General features: G+C 47.3%; 1 protein-coding gene across 12 annotated transcripts in view; it reads right to left on the bottom strand.

The window, feature by feature from the left end:
- LOC146871964 (KAT8 regulatory NSL complex subunit 1-like) overlaps nt 1–21,426 on the bottom strand; it is a 1,874,485-nt gene extending 1,853,059 nt beyond the window's left edge. For 6 of the 12 annotated variants that reach the window (XM_085652540.1, XM_085652525.1, XM_085652531.1 and 3 more), the window contains exon 1: nt 20,727–21,415. The gene's annotated coding sequence lies outside the window, so the exon portion shown is untranslated. Of the gene's footprint in view, nt 1–20,726 lie in introns of all 12 variants that reach the window. The other 6 variants (XM_085652487.1, XM_085652506.1, XM_085652556.1 and 3 more) reach the window with 2 other exon arrangements.
- Between the last annotated feature and the right edge of the window lie 458 nt (nt 21,427–21,884).

Consider the following 21,884-nt stretch of genomic DNA (forward strand, 5'->3'; position numbering starts at 1 on the left):
AGAGCGCGAAAGCGCGAGAGAGAGCGCGAAAGCGCGAGAGAGCGCGAAAGCGAGAGAGAGAGCGCGAAAGCGAGAGAGAGAGCGCGAAAGCGAGAGAGAGAGCGCGAAAGCGAGAGAGAGAGCGCGAAAGCGAGAGAGAGAGCGCGAAAGCGAGAGAGAGAGAGCGCGAAAGCGAGAGAGAGAGAGCGCGAAAGCGAGAGAGAGAGAGCGCGCGAGAGCGCGAAAGCGAGAGAGAGAGCGCGCGAGAGCGCGAAAGCGAGAGAGAGAGCGCGCGAGAGCGCGAAAGCGAGAGAGAGAGCGCGCGAGAGCGCGAAAGCGAGAGAGAGAGCGCGAAAGCGAGAGAGAGAGCGCGAAAGCGAGAGAGAGAGCGCGAAAGCGAGAGAGAGAGCGCGAAAGCGAGAGAGAGAGCGCGAGAGAGCGCGAAAGCGAGAGAGAGAGCGAGAGAGCGCGAGAGAGCGAGAGAGCGCGAGAGAGCGCGAGAGAGAGAGCGAGAGAGCGCGAGAGCGCGAGAGAGCGCGAGAGAGCGCGAAAGCGAGAGAGAGAGCGCGAGAGCGCGCGAAAGCGAGCGCGAGAGCGCGCGAAAGCGAGCGCGAGAGCGCGAGAGAGCGCGAAAGCGAGAGAGAGAGCGAAAGCGAGAGAGAGAGCGCGAGAGCGAGAGAGAGAGCGCGAGAGCGAGAGAGAGAGCGCGAAAGCGAGAGAGAGAGCGCGAAAGCGAGAGAGAGAGCGCGAAAGCGAGAGAGAGAGCGCGAAAGCGAGAGAGAGAGCGCGAAAGCGAGAGAGAGAGCGCGAAAGCGAGAGAGAGAGCGCGAAAGCGAGAGAGAGAGCGCGAAAGCGAGAGAGAGCGCGCGAAAGCGAGAGAGAGAGCGCGAAAGCGAGAGAGAGAGCGCGAAAGCGAGAGAGAGAGCGCGAAAGCGAGAGCGAGAGCGCGAAAGCGAGAGCGCGAAAGCGAGAGAGAGCGCGAAAGCGAGAGCGAGAGCGCGAAAGCGAGAGAGAGCGCGAAAGCGAGAGAGAGAGCGCGAAAGCGAGAGAGAGCGCGAAAGCGAGAGAGAGAGCGCGAAAGCGAGAGAGAGCGCGAAAGCGAGAGAGAGAGCGCGCGAGAGCGAGCGCGAAAGCGAGAGAGAGAGCGCGCGAGAGCGCGAAAGCGCGAGAGAGAGCGCGAAAGCGCGAGAGAGCGCGCGAGAGCGCAAAAGCGAGAGAGAGAGCGCGAGAGAGAGCGCGAGAGAGAGAGCGCGAGAGAGAGAGCGCGAGAGAGAGAGCGCGAGAGAGAGAGCGCGAGAGAGAGAGCGCGAGAGCGAGAGCGCGAGAGAGAGAGCGCGAGAGAGAGAGCGCGAGAGCGAGAGCGCGCGAGAGAGAGCGCGCGAGAGCGCGCGAGAGAGAGCGCGAGAGAGAGCGCGCGAGAGAGAGCGCGCGAGAGAGCGCGCGAGAGAGCGCGCGAGAGAGCGCGCGAGAGAGCGCGCGAGAGAGCGCGCGAGAGAGCGCGCGAGAGAGCGCGCGAGAGAGCGCGCGAGAGAGCGCGCGAGAGAGCGCGCGAGAGAGCGCGCGAGAGAGCGCGCGAGAGAGCGCGCGAGAGAGAGCGCGAGAGAGCGCGAGAGAGCGCGAGAGAGCGCGAGAGAGCGCGAGAGAGCGCGAGAGAGCGCGAGAGAGCGCGAGAGAGCGCGAGAGAGCGCGAGAGAGCGCGAGAGAGCGCGAGAGAGCGCGAGAGAGCGCGAGAGAGCGCGAGAGAGCGCGAGAGAGCGCGAGAGAATGTGTGCGAGAGAATGTGTGCGAGAGAATGTGTGCGAGAGAATGTGTGCGAGAGAATGTGTGCGAGAGAATGTGTGCGAGAGAATGTGTGCGAGAGAATGTGTGCGAGAGAATGTGTGCGAGAGAATGTGTGCGAGAGAATGTGTGCGAGAGAATGTGTGCGAGAGAATGTGTGCGAGAGAATGTGTGCGAGAGAATGTGTGCGAGAGAATGTGTGTGAGAGAGAGAGAGAGAATGTGTGCGAGGGAGAGAGAGAATGTGTGCGAGGGAGAGAGAGAGAGAATGTGTGCGAGGGAGAGAGAGAGAGAGAATGTGTGGTGCGAGGGAGAGAGAGAGAGAATGTGTGGTGCGAGGGAGAGGGAGAGAGAATGTGTGGTGCGAGGGAGAGGGAGAGAGAATGTGTGGTGCGAGGGAGAGGGAGAGAGAATGTGTGGTGCGAGGGAGAGAGAGAGAGAATGTGTGGTGCGAGGGAGAGAATGTGTGGTGCGAGGGAGAGAATGTGTGGTGCGAGGGAGAGAATGTGTGGTGCGAGGGAGAGAATGTGTGGTGCGAGGGAGAGAATGTGTGGTGCGAGGGAGAGAATGTGTGGTGCGAGGGAGAGAATGTGTGGTGCGAGGGAGAGAATGTGTGGTGCGAGGGAGAGAATGTGTGGTGCGAGGGAGAGAATGTGTGGTGCGAGGGAGAGAATGTGTGGTGCGAGGGAGAGAATGTGTGGTGCGAGGGAGAGAATGTGTGGTGCGAGGGAGAGAATGTGTGGTGCGAGGGAGAGAATGTGTGGTGCGAGGGAGAGAATGTGTGGTGCGAGGGAGAGAATGTGTGGTGCGAGGGAGAGAATGTGTGGTGCGAGGGAGAGAATGTGTGGTGCGAGAGAGAGAGAGAATGTGAGCGAGAGAGAGAGAGAATGTGAGCGAGAGAGAGAGAGAATGTGAGCGAGAGAGAGAGAGAATGTGAGCGAGAGAGAGAGAGAATGTGAGCGAGAGAGAGAGAGAATGTGAGCGAGAGAGAGAGAGAGAGAATGTGAGCGAGAGAGAGAGAGAATGTGAGCGAGAGAGAGAGAGAGAGAATGTGAGCGAGAGAGAGAGAATGTGAGCGAGAGAGAGAGAGAGAATGTGAGCGAGAGAGAGAGAGAATGTGAGCGAGAGAGAGAGAGAATGTGAGCGAGAGAGAGAGAGAATGTGAGCGAGAGAGAATGTGAGCGAGAGAGAGAATGTGAGAGAGAGAGAATGTGAGAGAGAGAGAATGTGAGAGAGAGAGAATGTGAGAGAGAGAGAATGTGTGAGAGAGAGAATGTGTGCGAGAGAGAATGTGTGCGAGAGAGAGAATGTGTGCGAGAGAGAGAATGTGTGCGAGAGAGAGAATGTGTGCGAGAGAGAGAATGTGTGCGAGAGAGAGAATGTGTGCGAGAGAGAGAATGTGTGCATGTGTGTTTGAGAGTGTGAGTGAGAGAGAGGTCTGTGTGTGCGAGAGAGAGCTTGTGCCCGAGAGAACCATGTGTGAGAGAATTAGTGTCAGAGTGTGTCACAGTTTAAGAAAATCTTTGTGACAGCGTTTGAGAGCAAGAACGTCTGTGTAAATGTGTGCAAGAGGAAATACGTGGGGATTTCTAAAACTTACTGTTGGAAGGAAGACTGGATGTGTGAGCCAAGCTCGAGCTATTTAGGGGGGGAAGGGAAGTCCTGCTATAAGGGGGAGGGGCGCCCATGTGTGCCGCTCCTGCCCTGTGTCTCCGTAGGAAGTTGAGCATTTCTGTGCACTCTAGGAGCAGGGTGTCGGGATACAGACATTCAGAAAATAAAAACGCTAATAGCCTACCCGGACTGTGACACGGGAGGAGGGCATGCATTAGCGCTGACAGCACATTGGCTTACAAAACAAGGTGAAGGAAGAGGCACAGAACAAAAGAAAAGACAATGAGAAACAGAAGGGGTATACAACGTGAGACGGGTCACAGACATAAAGAAGGGCACAGTGACAAAGACGGGCGCTGAGAAAAAGAAGGGCCATAGTGAAAAAAAGAGGGCAGAGAGAAGAGCAGGAAAGCAAAGGACTGAAAAGAGACCACTGAATCGGCATTGCGACACTGTAGAAACAGAGAAATGTAAGAGAAATGAAGGCTGACGTAAACAGAGGAGAGTGAACAGAATGACAGAAGGGACACAGAACAAATAAAATAACTTCGAACGAGAGAAGCAGCATTACGAGACAAAAGGGGTACAGAGAGACTCCATAAATCAAAGACACACATAAAGGACACAGAGAGGCAGACACAAGGAGCTCAGACAGAAACTACATGAGTTAATAGACTGATGGAGCAGAGGCAACACACAGATGCAGAAAGTTCACAGCGAAGTAGGTGAGAAAGACAAGAGTCACTGTAATCAGACAGAATGTGCACGGAGATGACATGAACACAGAGACAGAAGACACAAATGGGAGCATGAAGAAAGCGATGAAGGTCAGTCTAAAGCGCGACAATTAGCGACATTGCCATTAGACAGTGAGATCACTTCTGCAAAGAAATCCAGTAGCTCAAATAAGCCTTTCTTCACCAATGCGAGCTATGTGCAACGAAGCTTCTACGGTTCCAACCAAAGTGATCATGGCACGCCATGTAGCGATCAGCAAGCGCATAATGTGACATATACCACGGACGTAGAAGCACAACACGCTACTTTTCAAATAAATGAAGACGGAGCTATTCATTTCTTCTAGTCATTTCTTGACAGTTGTAACAGGAGCTAGAAAATGTAGACCCCAGGAGGGATAACACAATAGCAAAACCGAACATGGATGTGTACTGGAATATAAAACAACTGTATAGCGTTAAGGCAGAAGGCATTGCTGGAAGAGGAAAGCTTGATACAGATAAACTGAGTGTTTTACCTCCCCCAGAGACAAAAAAAGCCCGGATTTAAAAATGGCGCGCACGCGAGCGGCCGCCACGGCTAAAGTGAAAGCACACATGTTTCCAATTATTGGAGACAGGGGGAGGGGTGGTGAGCGCGCGAAGGCCCGCCGTGGCTAAAGTGAAAGCACATATGGCACGCTAGTGGAAAAGTGTGTGCAGAGCAAATGAGCTAGTGGTGCGCGCACAGGGAGAGCGAGAGGCGCCAAGAAACAGAACATTGGAGAGGCAGAGCGAGGCGCGCGCGTGCTTGTGCGCGTAACAGCAAGCTGGTGGCTGCCTTTGGCAGCACTTTAAAAACCTGCTTACTAAATGTCTCGCCAGACCAGCGCATGCGCTGGCTCTAGCGACACCTAAAAAGCAGGTCATTGAAAGTAAGCAAGTCATTGAATCAAATGGTTGTTAGATACGCGGAGTTTTAAGGGGAGAATAACAGGAGAAGAGGAAGGAATATGCAGGGCCTGCTTTAGGGAAGTGCGACCGGTGCAGCCGCACTGTGCGCTGACCTGGAGGGAGGGCACTGACTTCAGGTGGGAGCGCTGTTTAACGATAATTTACGATTTCAAAGCAGTGGATGCAGAATTCCCAGTGTGATCAGATTTCAAGCAGAAACAAAAATGTCATGATAACTCGTGATTAATGTTCCTGCTGTAGAGAGAGAGAGATCGGAATTTCATCTAGTGGCAGTTTTAATTTGTCATAAAGTAGTGCAGAGGGTTAATATGCCTGCTGCAAAGAACAGATCTGTATTTTATGTGGATAGCTGACTGGAGTAGTAACCCCAGCCTTTACCAGAGCTTTAAAACAAGAAATGGGGCTATGGAGAGATGAGGGGCCCCTTTGCTGAGTGGTACTGAGAGAATCGGAGGAGGTCCTGGTGGGGTGCTAAAAAAGATTGTCACATCGGGCTCCACCAGATCTAAAGCCAGCCCTGGGTATATGACACTGACAAGATAACCAAACAAAAACAAGCCAGAGGTTCACACAAAGTTTACTGTAAGTATTAGCATTGTGCTCTCCATGCCACTGGAGTCAAGCTAGCTTGGCTGATGAAGGATGATACCCGGAAACAGGTCCCAGGATGCTGGTTTGCAGCTCCATGGGGACAAGGGTCAAGGCTGATTTGCATGTTGCTTGCTAGGTCTAAACTGGAATGGCACGGAAAGCAAAAAAAACGGTGGGTTTAGGCCCAGATCTCTGCACTGGGGTGAATGTGTGAAATATTGGTTTTAGGACATGGATTATAGAGTGAACTAAAAGCACATTAATTTCATATAATAGGCCTACAAATGTCATTCAACTCAAATACAGCTCCCCTTCAGAAGAAAAGCTTCTTTGCTCCTAAGTTTTAGTCAGCTACAAACTTTGTTCATTTATGCAACTCTTTTTGGTACATGCTGGAAGATGAACCTTGTTCCCAAATTTGCTCATCTGTTTAGGACATGTAGCTGATAGACCACAGAATTAGAAGGTCTTTCCACTGATACTTGATTCTTATCTGCTGAGATGCAACTTTGGAACGGACCTCAAGCTGATCCGACGAATTTCTACTGCTAAGCAATTTTGTATGAAGTCACATAAGCTCTGCTTTGAGTTGTGTATAAATATGGCAGAGTAAACGTTGATCCGAGTGCATTTGTACACTTGCCTCAGGAGTGCGTGTAGTATATTGTTCCCACTAGCGTAATAAATGGCTTAAAAAGTCTGCCTCCAACTCCTCGCACTTTAATTTGTTACTAAAAGCGTAAACATATGCTTTCCTCAAATGTATGACATTGTTCAGCATTCTGTCCATCAATTGTCCTTACACAACAGTTATTTCAACAACAGTCAACTAAAGCAGATACCTTCAAAAGGGCCAGGGCCACTGAAAACGGAATCTGATGAAAACACTGTTGAGCTGACGGGCGCGTTAGAGCACCTTTAAAACATGCCTCCACTGCACAGTCAATGTGACAAATGTGAACATCTAACTCCTAATATTTAAGTATAGGTCAGTGAATATCAAAGTAGATGTACTTCCAGTATAGTATGTATGCCTCTTAGGGTTAGACTTCCCCTAACTATAACTATCAGATTACAGTGCTAAGCTTTTATTACCAGCGAATTTGAAGCATGTTTTATGTAACTACACAAAGTTTTCACTTACTGATCATAATATAAAACACTACACTCGTGACAATATGCTCAAGGCGCACACATCGTCCATTACTGTGTTGTTGGCCCAGTTTCACACCTTTAAATGTGAAGACTAACAACTCACTATGGGTGCGACAGAAGGTAAAGCTCCTTAGAAGTTCTTGTTTCATACAATGTCTGGTATTTCCCAGCTTCAGAAATTGATGCTCTAAGACTAGATCTCAGTACATTTGACTGAACCATTAAATATCTCACAGACTACTGAATACTATGGCTTCCTTTATAATACATCAAGTGTTTTAAGTATCCTGACAGCAGTCATTAGGCAAAATCCTTAAACTACCCTTACCCCGCTTGTTTGGCATTCTAATAGACTACGGGTTAGTCTACTCACTTTGAAGCAGAAACATCTCTGTAATAAAGTCAATTCATTAAGGGCTAGTCTGTAAGTACAAGCTCAGAACCCCACACATACATTGGTTCATGGAAAAAATCTACTGAAATGTTGGAGACATTTACTGACATTGTTCAAGGAGATAACAGTAGCTACATAGTCACTTGTGAAAAAGGGAACTTCCAGTCGAGAACAAAAAGGCCTGTAAATTGAGATGCTCATTTGACAACTTCCAAAGAGCTGTCATGAAACGACTGGACGCCACAGATTAGTTTCAACAAAGGTTGGTTTTACCTAGCTTCATTCGACTGAAAATGGCTAAAATGGAGATTAATATGTGTAGCCACTATGTGGCATCATTTCACGCTTTCTGCAAAGCTCATCAGGTTATAAAAACACCTCTTTCAACATCACATCAATCCAAGAAGGATTTAATTCACTTCTAAAAATTCAACATCCCCCGATCAATAACCATCCCCTCAAATCAGAATCTGAAAGCCTCAATAGGGGGGGAAACTGCAACTTCGAGTTGGTGTCAACTTTCTGCTGCTAGATGGCAAAACAATTTAAGTTGTTGGAAGTTCTGAATAAACCCAGAGTGAGTGAGGACCCTAATTATTTGACATAATAAAATTCAAGTAAAAGGTGGGGGCTCGGCTTTATTTCTTTTTGTCAAAACTACTGCCCAGTGAACATACACTCGTCAAAACAGGCTATCAAACTAAGACTAATGAAAACAAAAGGCTCCCTTAAAATGAGATCGTGTAGGCGTTTCCATATTTAGTAGCGTAGATGCCACTACTTAGGACTAAAGAGGGCATAATCGCTTCTCACATTCTGCCTTGATAGGCGTTCCACCCAATTTTTAGCCCGTAAGAAGTTTTCAAAAGCTGTCAGAATTCTCGCCTTCCCAAAAAACATTTCAATTGGACCACAGCAACTTAACAGGACATGGCCTGAGGGTTCCAGTTCTGGTTGTTACAAACAATACTGACATTGGAGCCTGTAACACCATATGTGAATAAACATTATTTGTAGCTATTTTCCCCCCATTCTAGTGCAGAATATCAGTCAATGAAAGATTGTTTGATGTTAATGTGAGCGCTCCTAAAAGAGGCGATAGCACAAGGCAATAAACAAACAGGGTATAAACAAACATAGCCTGGATCCTTGATAACAGATGCAAAATTACAAAAACAAGCAGTGGCAAATCCACTAGGTCTGGCCTTGGCTGTCAAGGTTTTCTCCCTGCCAACTGCCTGTTTTGCCATTTTTTTTTATATCTGCTAGGCCTCACCAATACAAAAAAAATTGACTAAATGCAAAAAAGGGTTTTTGGGCTTAAAAATGCAAGCATTGCCATGGTAGCCCCTGGAATGGAAGAAAACACCTTTGTGTGTAGGTGTGCTCCTTGGAGGAAAAGCAACATGCTGTTACTCACAATGAAGTTAGCCAGAGGCAGAAGTGGGCTAACCCACTGTCCTTAGCTCAATACTGTAGTGGGCATAAGAAAATGTGAATAACGCAACAAAGGATGAAAAAGACTGGCTGAATGCTCCTAAAAGTATGATATAGTATAACTTTTGTACAATCAATAGGTCCCGGTAAACACCAGACTTCATTAATGAATAAGCAAGCTCTATTCTAGTCAGACCTTTCCTTTTCTAGGTCTTGCCTAAAGACAGCTGTTAACTGTTGATAAAGAACTTTTGTTGACATGGTAAGAATTACAGTGGGCTTTAGGTTTCAGTCCAATGCTTACCCCCGATTGGCTGTTTTGTCAAACTCACTGGCTTGTTTCTTATCTGATGGCTTTCATTCCTCTTCTTGTGTAGGTATTTACTCTGGAGCATAGCTCTTCTGCCATGCCTTTGACTGCATGACTTGGATGCTTTCACTGCTTACATGCAGAGCTATATTTTCCTTGTCATTTAAACACTTTATGAAAGCACACGTTTCGTTGCACTCGTGTGCCACACCCTTCTCAAAACTGTTTTTTGCGTTGCTTCCCCCCAACCCAGCGCGTCCTTTGCACCCAGCCTCCTCTTATAGTTTTTTTTTCCCCGAAGCCTTCGACCTAGCTCCCATATTGTTCTGCCACATAGCAGAAATGACTGGTGCCCATGGGCCATGCGCCTAATATCTCCAACGCACCTGCTATAAAGGACTTCTCTCAAGAAACATCTGATCAGATGCCAAATCTCAGTATCCCTAAAACAGCTTGTCAACCAAGTTGCTAGATTCTATCAGTTTGGTGGGACGTTTCTCCACCTGGAGATTCCAATAGAAAGTTAGTGATATAGGTATAAATAACCATGAGTCCACGGAGGGGTTTTCTGCTATGTTAAGCCTAGTCCTTAATCACCAGCCTTCTGGGGGGCAATGGAATATTTAGGCTGTAAACAGGATGTTCATCAGAGCAAAGACAGAAATTTGGCACAAGGTCAAGCGCTAAAATGGAAGGCCTTTCAAATGAAACTTTTCTAATGTATTTCTCCCAAACGGACTGAAGCTTAGAAATCTTTACTGTTATTGTGGGTTTTTGCAAAACTGCAGCATACGCAGTGCAATTATAGTACGTATTACAAATAATTACAATGTTGACTAAGCTAAATGCAACAAGAAGAATTTAAAGTTTTGGCTCAAGATAAAATAAATTTAACAAACGACAGGTAAAACTAGTTAGCTAGCATCAGGCAGACTAGTGTTTTTGCTGAAAGGCAATCAACACAGGATGAAACTAATGGGACTTTCAGATAAGGGACAATGGACAATTATATTGTTCACACCAAGCTCTGCCGAAGCCATGAATACAACTGCCTACCATCTCCCCAGAATCGGCCACTAAATACACAGTCTAATAAAAATTATATTTTTGGCATGATTACATACATCCACAGCCGAAGTCTCGTGGCATACTGAATTTCTTTCACATGTGTGAGATCAGTTTCATACATTACGGGCAACTGATCTGAATTGTGCGCCATTCACAAATGGTGTAATAAACAGTTTGCGGGTAGTGCCAGTGACGGGGGATGAGGGTTGACTAAGGCAGCTTTTTCTTTTTTAAGTGTTTTAATGGAACCACACCCCTTTTAAGAATCAAGTTTTTGCACCACCCCAGCGCTCATCCTTTTTCAGATAATGTATGTCGTTGGAAAATCATGCAAACTTAAATCTGGGATTCCCTACCCCAATGTAATTTTGTAATATCAGGTCTTCAACTTTTATTTTAACGGCTCATTTTTTATCTTTATTTTATTCACCACAAAAGTGTTTCCGAATTGTAATGATTTTAAATAAACAGTTTTTTCACAGGGTTGACAGTTATATGCTGCTAGGTATTCTACATGAAACAATATCATGTGTGAATACGAAGACATTCAAAATATTTTTTGCAGAGTACTGGCAGGACATCTATATCTAAGGAAGATAAGGAATGAGAAAAGTTGCAGTAAACCATGCATTAAATTTAGATTTTAATGGCGGGGTGCTTTCAAATTGTATTTCGTGCAGTGATACCCAAGGATAAAGGAGACACTGGGCAAAAAGTGATGCAGTGCAACTCAAAAAAAGTGAAGCGATTAAAATTGATCAATATTTGACAAAAAAATACCTCAATTGAGGTTTAGATAAATTTAGTTATAAAATACATTTTTTAATAAACTAATCCATGATAAGATTAGGTAAAAGGTGTACGGATATGGTAAAAAAGACTTTTCGGTCCTGCACTTCAATTCAGTGGAGTCTTCTTCAGTTCAGAATACATTTTAGGAGGAAAAGTAATTGTTACAACCCTGTTGTGGACAGGAGATGGGTAGGGAAGCGGAAGGCATTCGTGGTCAAAGCTGAAGAACAACTGAATATGCCACTGATTGCAGTGCTCTCCACTTATCAGTCAGCCGAAGTACAAGAAACATGCATGCCCGTTTGTGCTTCAAACCAATGCTAATCTTGCTGCAAGGACCCAAGTAAGTAGATCAAATGAGTTGAAAATGTGGGTCGATGAAGCACTGACTAACCGAATGGCTTTCCATTGGATCTCTGAACAGCAGGAGTACTGAGTAAGTTCTGCAGATATAATCCGTTATAAACCAGCAGGGTTGTCAACAAGGTAGAGAAAAGAAAAATGTTAAAACGTATGGTAAAGTTGAAAAAATAAACAACCAGCGTTTCAGAGAAAGCACCCGCTTGTTATAAGTGACACAGTAAATTGAATCCTCTGAAACCAAAACTATAGGGTATAATGTGAAAGTTAAAGCGCAAAACAAAATTATCTTAAATCTTGTTTGCTGGCTTGTAATCAAAATGTAGGTCAAAAGTACACAATTCCAACCAACTTGTTAGTCAGACTTCAGTCAGAAAGAGTGCAGCTAGAAATGAACAGACTGCAAATCACGCAGCGACTCCGATCAAAATACTCGAGTAGAAATATGTTGTGATAGGGTATTCAACCATGGGTTGACTGATGAGAGGGAGAGAATAAAAGGTTATGATGGATAGTGATAGATCAAAATAGCGGCAAATATCAAGCACAGGTCTTCGTACAATAGTGCAGATAGTTCTGCTGAACATTTGGTATTCCTATCAGAATGTGAGATGCCATTATGTTTGCATTGTTGTTCCATTAGAACATGCAGTGGGAGTTTCACACAGGAAGACGTTTAAGCAGGAATTTGAAGATTAGGGGGACTTTAGTGTTAAAGTAGTATGGAGCAGTAGATTAAGGAAAACAAAAGTACTTCAATATTAGGCAACTTTCTGGCTATAGGTCCATTAAGAAAATGTTATTCAACTCACAGCAAAATTTAAATAATGTCACAGTTTGTGTGTATCGCCAAATCTGCAGTTTAACTGCAGCACCGAGTACTACATTAAGTGGTGTGAGAAGCAGAAGTAAAAGAACTTCAGTTTCATTCTAGCCATTTCACATGAAGACAATTAAGGCTGATGATATACAAGCCACATATCATTTAGTTAAGCATATCAGAAGTAGCCATCAGCAACTGACGCAGATGAGCGACAGGCTTATTACACAAACATGTATTCACATTAGGTGTCAATTCCACCGAAAAGCCTTGTACATAGTACCTGGGGGAAGCACACACCATACTATAGCTGGGTTCATACAAATGTAATTTGCCAGCAATCTGCCAAGGTTATCAATGTGACAGCACTCTACATAAGAGCAGGCTATGCGTGCCCCAGATTATTTTACCATCAACATCGTGGCCGTTTTCAAAACTATATCAACATAAAATCAGAATTGTCACCCAAGACCTTGCCACACATTTGGCCAGTCTGCACTTATTTTGCGTAAGCCATGTTAGGCCTGTTTACTAGCCAAGAAAATGCTCTTACATATTACCCTCAAGTGCTAACTTTTGTCTCATTTTTGTATTTCCCACACTTTAATAAGAACAAGCATTGGCATAGCCAATAGGTCTCGCCTTCGGGACCTTATAAGTGTTTAGCCATGCAACACTTGATGTTGTTGCACCAAGGTATTGTGCTGGATAACTAAACACTTATAAGGTCCCAAAGGCGAGACCTATTGGCTATGCCAATGCTTGTTTTTTTAATTACCCACTAGCCTGCTCTAAAATGTCGCCATGCATGTAAGCAGGTCTACTCGCAATATTTCCATGCCTTCTCGCTTCAGGGATTTTTATGTACATTTCTTGCAATATTAAATGTAGCTTTGTTTTATTGTTTCTGAAGGGGAAGAGGATTTGTCGTTTGTATTTAAATTTGATATTGGTGTTTGTGTGAGCCATGTGGCTGCTATCAACTATGCAGAGTTCGCGCAATGTTTACAGATGTTAACTCAGTGCGTTTTCCACTTCCAGCACCCGTCTCTAGATGAAATTTATCGAAGGAGAATTGGTGTGACGTTTAAGAAGAGAGCAGGATGGCTGGTCGTGGGCTCCTTGGTTGTAGATTTAAACTACTCGTTTACAACTTACCCTGCTTGGCCTCCTTTACACGGTCTAAAATAAAATAGTAGACATCATGATTGATGAACTGACTGGCACCAGCGCAATGGAAGTGACAGCGCACACAAAAGGCCACACACACACAATGCATGTCATTGCCCGATACTGCTGCACTCAACATAAGCTTACGCTTCTCTAATTTAAAAAGACTGTCAAGTGAGGACGCACTGTTGCCACTAAAAGCCCTAAGAAGGCTTCCTGAATAACAGAAGCCATAGCGAGCAGGTGAAAGTCCGAGAGTCCTATTATTCTGCGTGAAAGTCTTCGTAAGCATGCGCATTAACACATCGAGCACGTCACTGGAAAGGAGCTGACAGGAAGAAAGTAAATAGGAGGGACGGCCTTGTGAACCGGAAGGGAGTCGGGCACTTTGAGAGAGGCTTTCTGGGGCTATGTGCAAGTCTGGAGCATCCGAGGGTCTGAGAGGGTAATTGCCGCCCGGTACCATGGCAACCAGTGTCAGCACCCAAAGAGGCCCGGTGAGAGGAGGTTATTATTGTGAACCCCCAAACCTTAGGATGCAAAAATTATCCTTCAACCAATTTCTCACCCTGAGGAAGTCTCCGTTGGTAGTGCCAGAGGATTCTCCCCCTCGTCCCCTATGCTGAGCGATCCTTTGAGATACCTTCTGTCTAGCGTAGCACACCTCTGTCAACAGGTCTATCACAATGAACGTTCGAGTCTTCATTGTTGGTTGATGATGTGTGTCTTCTTTCGTGCTTTGCCCCAGCCACTTTGCATGCTGTTAGGGTGTTACTCGTGTAAGTCTGTAGCTACTTGTGCCTCTTACCGTAACATATTTTGCTTGTTTAAGCCAGTCTGGATTTTTTGAGCATTTAGTCCTTCTTTGCAGACCTGCACCCTGTCCGTCATTACCCACAGTATTTATTTATAAGCAGAGCATGCTCCACTCAACAGAGAACACCCTCTTACACAAGTCTTAAAATAAAATGCATGCTTCAGCTATTCTGCGCTTCCAGTTATATTCTAAAACGTATTTAGTATTTCAGACTTAGGTCCCAACATTAACAAGCATTGGCCGCGATTTTGCAAGACGTGCGGCGGAGAGACTTGCTCTGTGGAGGGGGAGCAAGACAGAGCGAGGCACGCGCGTGGGAGAGCGAGAGGAAAGCCATATGGCACCTCTGCTCATAAGCGCACGACTGCGCACATGCACACAAGCTGTAGGCCGGGCATGGTAGCATTTTTTGAAGCCCTTACTAAAAGTCTCACCAGAACAGCGCATGCGCTGGGTCAGGCTAGACCTAAAAAATGAAATACTATCTGTACCTTTCACAAGTATAGTGACTGAAACCTAGAGAATAAAAAAAAATTGCTAGCATCCGCGCCAAGAATTTTCAATTCTATTAAGGACACGGAGGCAAGGACTATGCTTCTCTTGCTACCCACAGCAGCCAATGAAAACGTTTTATTATTCAAATAAACTACATTTCCCATGATGCATAGCTGTACATCAAATCCTGTAAGACCCTAAAAGAGCCACCATATCCGGAAACTGAGCATCTTTCTTTGCCTGAACATTTTTAGTCCAACAACAAACATCCCCCTACATTGGAAGAAACCGAACCAACTGGAAAGTGAACTTCTTTACCAGAAGTACTTCTAGTCCATCTTCTTTTCAGAGCCTGAAAGGAATGAAACACAGGAAACCCCGTAACTTCTGCTTAAACAGAATATATAATACATACGGGTGGGTAATCATTACAAACATTGTAATATAACCGGGTGGGATAATCCTCGCCTCCGTGTCCTTAATAGAATTAAAAATTCTTGGCGCGAATGCTAGTTATTTTTTTATTCTATGACAGGACCAGAAGCTTCTGATTATGCTAGTTTAACGCTTATCAAATACAACTGATGCTATATCACCCACCGGTTTATAATAAAATTGTTTAAATGTAGACTCGGAAGACCAGTCAGCAGACCTCATATCATCTTGGATGGTAGAACCCAACATGGAGGTTTTGGAGGCCATGGCACCACGAACAGAATGTGCGCCAAATACCTGGGTATCAATACCAGCTTCTAGCATGACGGATTTTAACCATCTGGCTATAGTAGTCACAGGCTTATAGGGTTTTTGTAACGCAATCAAAAATTGAGCTGATCCATCAGGTTGTATGGACCTCGTACAATCTTCATATGCTCTAAGACATTGAACTACACATAACTTTGCATTAGCAGGAAAAGCATGATAATCAATAGTTCGAGAAGGTTTTAGTCCTGGCAGTAATATTAAAGGAAATTCCTTCCGGAGTAAATACTCTACCTGTAATATCCAGAGCCGGATGAGCATCGGCAGGCAGAGAGACATAACATGGCGAGTTTAGACGATAGTTGTTTCCTAGTTAACAAATTATATCTGTCCATTTATCAAATAAGGAAAGAAGTAAAGATACATCCCACAAAGAAGAATACTTTGGCTTGGGAGGAGTCGCAACACAGATACCTTTCAACAGTTTACAAATAACTGGATGCATGCCCACAAGCTTGCCATCTATTTGGGAATGACCAGCGGAAATGGCGGATCTAAAATTGTTAACGGAACGGTACGCCAAACCCTCGGACGCTTTCTCCGATAAGAAATTCACAACATGGGATAACTCTGCCCCCACCTGTTCCATGCACCAAAGAACCCAGCCCATGCAGGCGGAAGAATATCGCTTTCTGGTGGAAGGGGCCCAAGCCTGGTTGATGAAGGCCGCAGCCGTGTCCGAAAATCCTGGCATTTCCCAACGTTGCCTGAAAGCCTCCAGGACATCAAGGACAACTGGCCCGACACTACCATCGGATGCACCTCTCCATGAGGGACCTGGAGCATTGATGACCATGGGATCATACTGGGGAAGTCGCAGCTCATCTCAAATAGTATTGGGAACCAGGGCTGCGACTTCCACAGTGGGGATATAATGACCTCCGCCCATTGACGGGTCACGCGAGTAGTCACCCTGGGAATCAAGATGGCGGGGGGGGGGGCATAATTCAGAGCCTTTGACCAGTCCTGGGAGAACACATTTGTTGCTTGTGCTAACGCATCCGGCCTCAAAACGCCTGAAATTGACAGTGCAGTCTGGACGCAAAGAGGTCTATTGCGCATGTGCCCCACACAGCTTGTAACCAACTGACTATCCGGGGCAGGAGTTGCCAGTCGCTGTAATCTTTGAGGTAACGAGAGTTCCAATCTGCTACTACGTTGGATTGTCCCGGAAGATACTCCGCTACGACCAAAATCTGATGATTGAGGCAGTAATGCCAAAAGTCCTTGGCTCTCGCCTCCAGTAATGGCAACCTTGTGCCTCCCAACTTGTTGATATACCTCACTGCTGATATATTGTCCATCTGCAGAAGGCTGCAGCAGGAGCCTTGTTTGGGAGAGAGTCCGGATCGTGAATGACCCCGCCAACAATTCTAGGCAATTGATGTGCAAATCGAGTTTGCGCAGAGACCACCGACCTCCGGTGGAGACATCGCCGCAGCGCTCTCTCCAGCCCCAACGGCTGGCGTCTGACTACGACCACCTCTGGCTGAGAGCCGAAAATGGCTCTGCCATTCCAGGCATCTACGTGGCTCAGCCACCACTGTATTTCCTCTCATACTTCGTTGAAAGTGGAACCCGGTCCGTATAGGACAGACCCTTCTGAAGGTGTTGAATCTTCAGTCTCTAAAGGGCCCTGTAGTGAAGATGGCCCGGGAAAAATCACTTGTATGGAGGATGCCAGAAGACACACGATCCTGGCAATCGCCCGCAATGAGACTGTCTGTTTTGACAACAGAGTGGAAAGCTCCTTCTTGCAATCCTTCAATTTGGAGCGGGGAAGGCTCAACTGGGCCGTTTGCAAATTTATGACGAAACCCAGAAAGTCCATAGTCTGAGAAGGACATAGAGCCGATTTCGGTTTGTTGATCACGAACCCCAAGTTTTGAAGAATAGACATGGTCATGTGCAAATGCTGAGCAGCTAAGGTCGGAGTTTGTGCCATGATGAGTATATCGTCCAGATACACCATGTGGGTGCCCTGTTCTCGTAAATGTGCAACCACTGGTTTCATCACCTTGGTTTAGCACCAAAAGGAAGGATCAAATATTCGAACCGCCGGCAATATGCAATCGCGTGTTTCTGCAGCAAGGCGCCGAGCTCTGCATCTATAAAAATCGCACTCTAGTTGGGAAAAAAAGTGGTCGGGGTGGAACCTCCTGAATGGGAGTCTGATAAAATTCCAGGTGAAAACCCTAAACTATCTGTAGAACCCATGCATCTTGTGATATCAGAGCCCAATTGTGATAGAAAAACAGAGTACGACCCCCGCCAAGGGTAACAGACATTTGTTTGCAACTCTTACCTGCAGACTCTGGAGCTTGGAAACCCGCTCGATGTCCCTCTCTCTTGAAACGTGTTCTGTTGAAGCGCTGTCTGGTGGAGTAGAAGGTACCCCCACGAGTGGAGTCCCACTCGCCTCAGCCACAGCCGTAGTCACCTCGCTGAGGACCTTGGTGGTACTGGTGGCCTGGCGAGCGTCCTCTGCCTTGCCAGGCCCGATTAAAAAGGCCAATCTGGAAAACTCGCTTTATTCCAGACTGGGCCTTGTCAAGGGACATGAATGTGCCTACATATTTGGACACGTCCTTCACGAAGCAGTCGCCGAAGAGATTACCCTCTCCCAAAGGGCACGTTTCTGCCGAAGCAAGCTCCGTCAAGTTAAAGTCCATCCGTATGAGGAGTGATTTACATCTCTCGGTGGATATAGCACAGTTGGCGTTCCCCCAACAAACAGATCGCCCTTTGGGACCACCCCGCCAAGACGTCAGGATCTACGGGAGCACCAAACTCCTTCGCCTCCAGGGCTATCTCCAGGATTTTGGCCAGTTGCCCTGCCACATCCAGGAGCTTGTCCTGGCAACCCCGCCAGGCACGATCAATTCCCTTTTTGGGGTCTTTAGTTTACTTCTTTAGAAAAGTAAGGAGACTGACGTATATGTCCAGCGTGTCCGTCACTTTGTCGGGATATTGGGCCTAGGGCACTCCGAACGCAACCTGCTACGCACTTCCTTATCGAAGCTGCGGCGCAAGTTATCGTGAAAATACGCCGCCGCCACCACTGGGGCCGGAGCCAAACCCGACGACCTAGGGTGCACGTCGGCCAGATTGAAGGTAAATTATGTGTTCTCAGTTGGAGATGGATCCTGTTCCACATTCTTTGACTTGCGTGACCACTTCTTGGGAGGGGCCTCTTCCTCAGGGGTGTCAGTCCCCGTAGTATCCGTATCAGTGTACTGGCGCTTAAGATGATCTCGCCTGCTGGGTTGAATAGCGTCACCAACGGGCCTGAATGGGGCCACGGCTTCGCCATGGGGGCGGCAGATGCCTCGCCCTTCAGAGGGTCAATAGGTGCCACTTAGCAAACCTCTCCAACTGTTTAGTGATGGGTTTCAACGCAGCAGCCAGAGCCTGCTGCACACGGTCAGGCACTGCTTTTTCTATGGCCCGGTTGACGGACTCCTGGACAGAAGCGACCAGAGCCTCAACAATATTGTCCTCCAAAGAAGTTGTTTGCACTTCTTCCTGATACATCTCATCCTCTTCATACCTGACCCAGTCATCCACTATTGATAAATATGTAAATAGTCTTAATAGAATGAGGACCAAAACAGAGGAGTAAAGGGGGGAGCCAACCCACACCACACAGAAAAATCAAGCACCTAGCTCCTCAGCAAAGCTGTAGAAATACTGTTACAGCCCACAGGGCATATGGAGAGCCAAATAGACCAGTCTGTGGAGCGTGTGCTCACTCCAGGGGGCCAGACGTTTATTTCAGCCAAGTCAGGCGTAAGTGCAACAGCTCCGTGTGAATTCCGGCTCAATTGAGCTTCGGGGCACTCGGGGTCGCAAGCGCTGTGTGTAGCCCAAAAGCTACCAAAAAGTAGCCCAATTGGGCTACGCACATCGGAGCGATGCAGGCTCACAAAATTAAACGCACTGGCAATTAGGGGAAGCCGTCCGCGTACAGCAATCAGTAAAGACGCTGCCTAAAACAGCGCGGTGCTTGCTCCCAGCGGGAGTTGTAAATATAATGCCCTACTGGGCCAGAATCAGTCATTAGGTCTGAGCTCCCATCGTGAATCTGTCCATTACAACGCCCCGCGGGCTGAAAATACATAAGGCGGGAAACGCTCTGCATGCAATTAAGGCTAAACAAAGCGCATAAATCATTAAGCGCAAACAAGCACATGTAAAATCGTGAAATCGACTTAACTCCTGAGCAGCAAAAAAAAAAGCGTTTCAGTTTCTGGATATGGTGGCTCTTGTAGGGTCTTACAGGATGTGATGTACAGCTATGCGTCATGGGAAATGTAGTTTATTTGAATAAAAAACCGTTTTCATTGGCAAAATAAATAGAAAGATGCATAATCAGAAGCCTCAGGTCCTGTAATTGAATCCTGACAATAGCAGAGAATGAAGAACACCGCCCTGGCGATTGCCATTTGATGTTAAAAAGGCTGATTGGTTAACTAAAACTACCAAGCAAAACCTACCTGTCCCTTTCAGAGAGGCTACCTTCGACCTCATCTTATTTTTGGCCGTAAAAACCGCACATTACGTTGCACACAATCACATGACATGGTGCAACTGCTAGAATGAAAACCGCCTCTTGAAATCAGAAGCACGCTAAGGGGGAAGACAGTAGTGAAAGGACACGTGCTGTGTGTGTAGGACTCGATGCGTATACAAAATAAAAAGATCACATCTACTAAATTCACGGTTGTTTACATACAATTAACGAGCAAAACTGACCATTGACGAGGAGTCTGCGGAAAAGCCATGCTAGTATCCAGAGGTGACAGGAAATACTCAGACCAACCTGAACAAGCTTTAAGAGATATTTAATTCAGGACTAGTGTTGTAAGAGATGCAAGCATAATCGGTGACGACTTAGTGCGTTTCCAGGGTCGGCTAAAGCCCAAGAAACACTGGCCCGAATAGGTTCCCATTTCAAAAGGACGATCGTACAATGTATATAGTTACTAATGTCCCACCTCTTCTCGTGTGATCATCTCAAAATCAAACAAGAGGATGGAGACAACCTCCTCATTGCGAAAATGTGGCTTCAAAAACAGAGAATTGCCTTAACACCCCACACACAAACAAGAGCTTCGAGCAATGTCAAAATACCACTGTCACCCCGCCCCACATCCCGTAAAACAGACTGTACCAGGATGTGTCAGCGGGCAAGGAACCTCTCAAAGCAGTGTCAAAAAACATACCACCTGCCCTTTTATAGCCAAACGTTTACATTATACAGTAAGTGTCTCCAAAAGAGTCTTCAGCACCGGCTAAAAAACTAAAAGGAAACAAGCATAGTGCTCGCCACCAGCTGACGCCCACTCCCCGCCGCGCAAAAAAGAGCAGGGTTAACGAGACTGGAGGTATAAACATTCCGCCCGTTGTGTGGCGCGCGTGGGGTGGGCACGAGAGCATACCCTCCCTCCACCCAGGTGCGGAGAATAAAGTGAACAAAAAGAAGACACTTACCGCGTAGAAAGACCAACGGGGACGCCAGCTGTCCGGACCAGGGGAGCGGATCTAAGAGGGGTTGGGGTTAAACAGGATACAAGGCAATGAGGAGCGCGAAGTGGGTGAGACGGCCTTGAGGGACAGGATAAGAGAGCGGGCGGAGGCAAATGAGCGAAGAATGCAGTGGGGGGTGACTAGGGAGACAGTGCAGCGGGAGTAGAGATGGGAAGCACGGGAGAAAAAGAAGCAGGGACCGGGAAGGGTGCTGTGGGTGAGAAGCTACGGGGGTGGAGTGAAGGAGACAGCGGGGAACGCAGAAAGGGCTGTAGTGGAAAATAGAAGGTGATGGCGCGGAAAGGTCGGCGGGGCGAAGCGTCCGGTCTTCGGGGCTGCTCGAAGCTAGTCTTCGGGATGCCCCAGTACCCAGCCCGCCGGTCCCCCGGTGCCGCCTACAGAGCTGCGGGGAGGTGGTGAGGCGGGGGTAGCCCATGAGCCTCAGCACCGGGCTGGGGCCGGGGCCGGGCACAGCGGTCTGAGCCCGCTCATGCGCGGGTTGTTAGATCGCGGTGGAGCGGGTGTGTTCCTGTGTTCTAAAAGCCGCTCCGGGTCATGCGGAGCAGCGGGCGCTGCGAAAATGGCGGCGGCAGCGGCTCCTTCTCTGTCCTCAGCCTCAGTGTGCAGAGCAGCTCCCGCCCTCCGATGAGACTGGGGAGTTAGCGCGATGCGCTGGAGAGCAGGCAGGGGGAGCCCGAGAGTTCAGCAGAGCTGCGACCGCAGTGCCTAAGACTAGTGGTAGGGGAAGCCAGCGAGTAAACGGCCTTGGCTAGGGGATAAGGCGTAGTGCCTCCAACAGACGCAAGAGGATATTTTGCTGTGCTACGGAACGTTGCTCCAGGTAGATGTGAGGCAGGCTCCAGCAGGGGGCGCCTTTGCGCAAACTCGTCTTGCATCACGCAGACAGCGCGCATGCGGGGTGTCTTTAAACACGGTCCGTGGGAAACAGTTTTGAGTGTTTGTGCATGCGTCTGCTTAGCTATAGTGCGAATGCACAGGTATCCTGTGTGCGTCAGTATCATCGAACGAGTTCAGCGGCCATGTTTGGGACACCTACCAAAGAGAGTAAAGTACAACAAGGCTAATAGTGTACCATAGAGCCGCGTGTCCTGTATAGCCCGC

The sequence above is a fragment of the Triturus cristatus genome, chromosome 1_1, assembly GCF_964204655.1.
Source record: "Triturus cristatus chromosome 1_1, aTriCri1.1, whole genome shotgun sequence".
NCBI classification, from domain to species: Eukaryota; Metazoa; Chordata; class Amphibia; order Caudata; family Salamandridae; genus Triturus; species Triturus cristatus.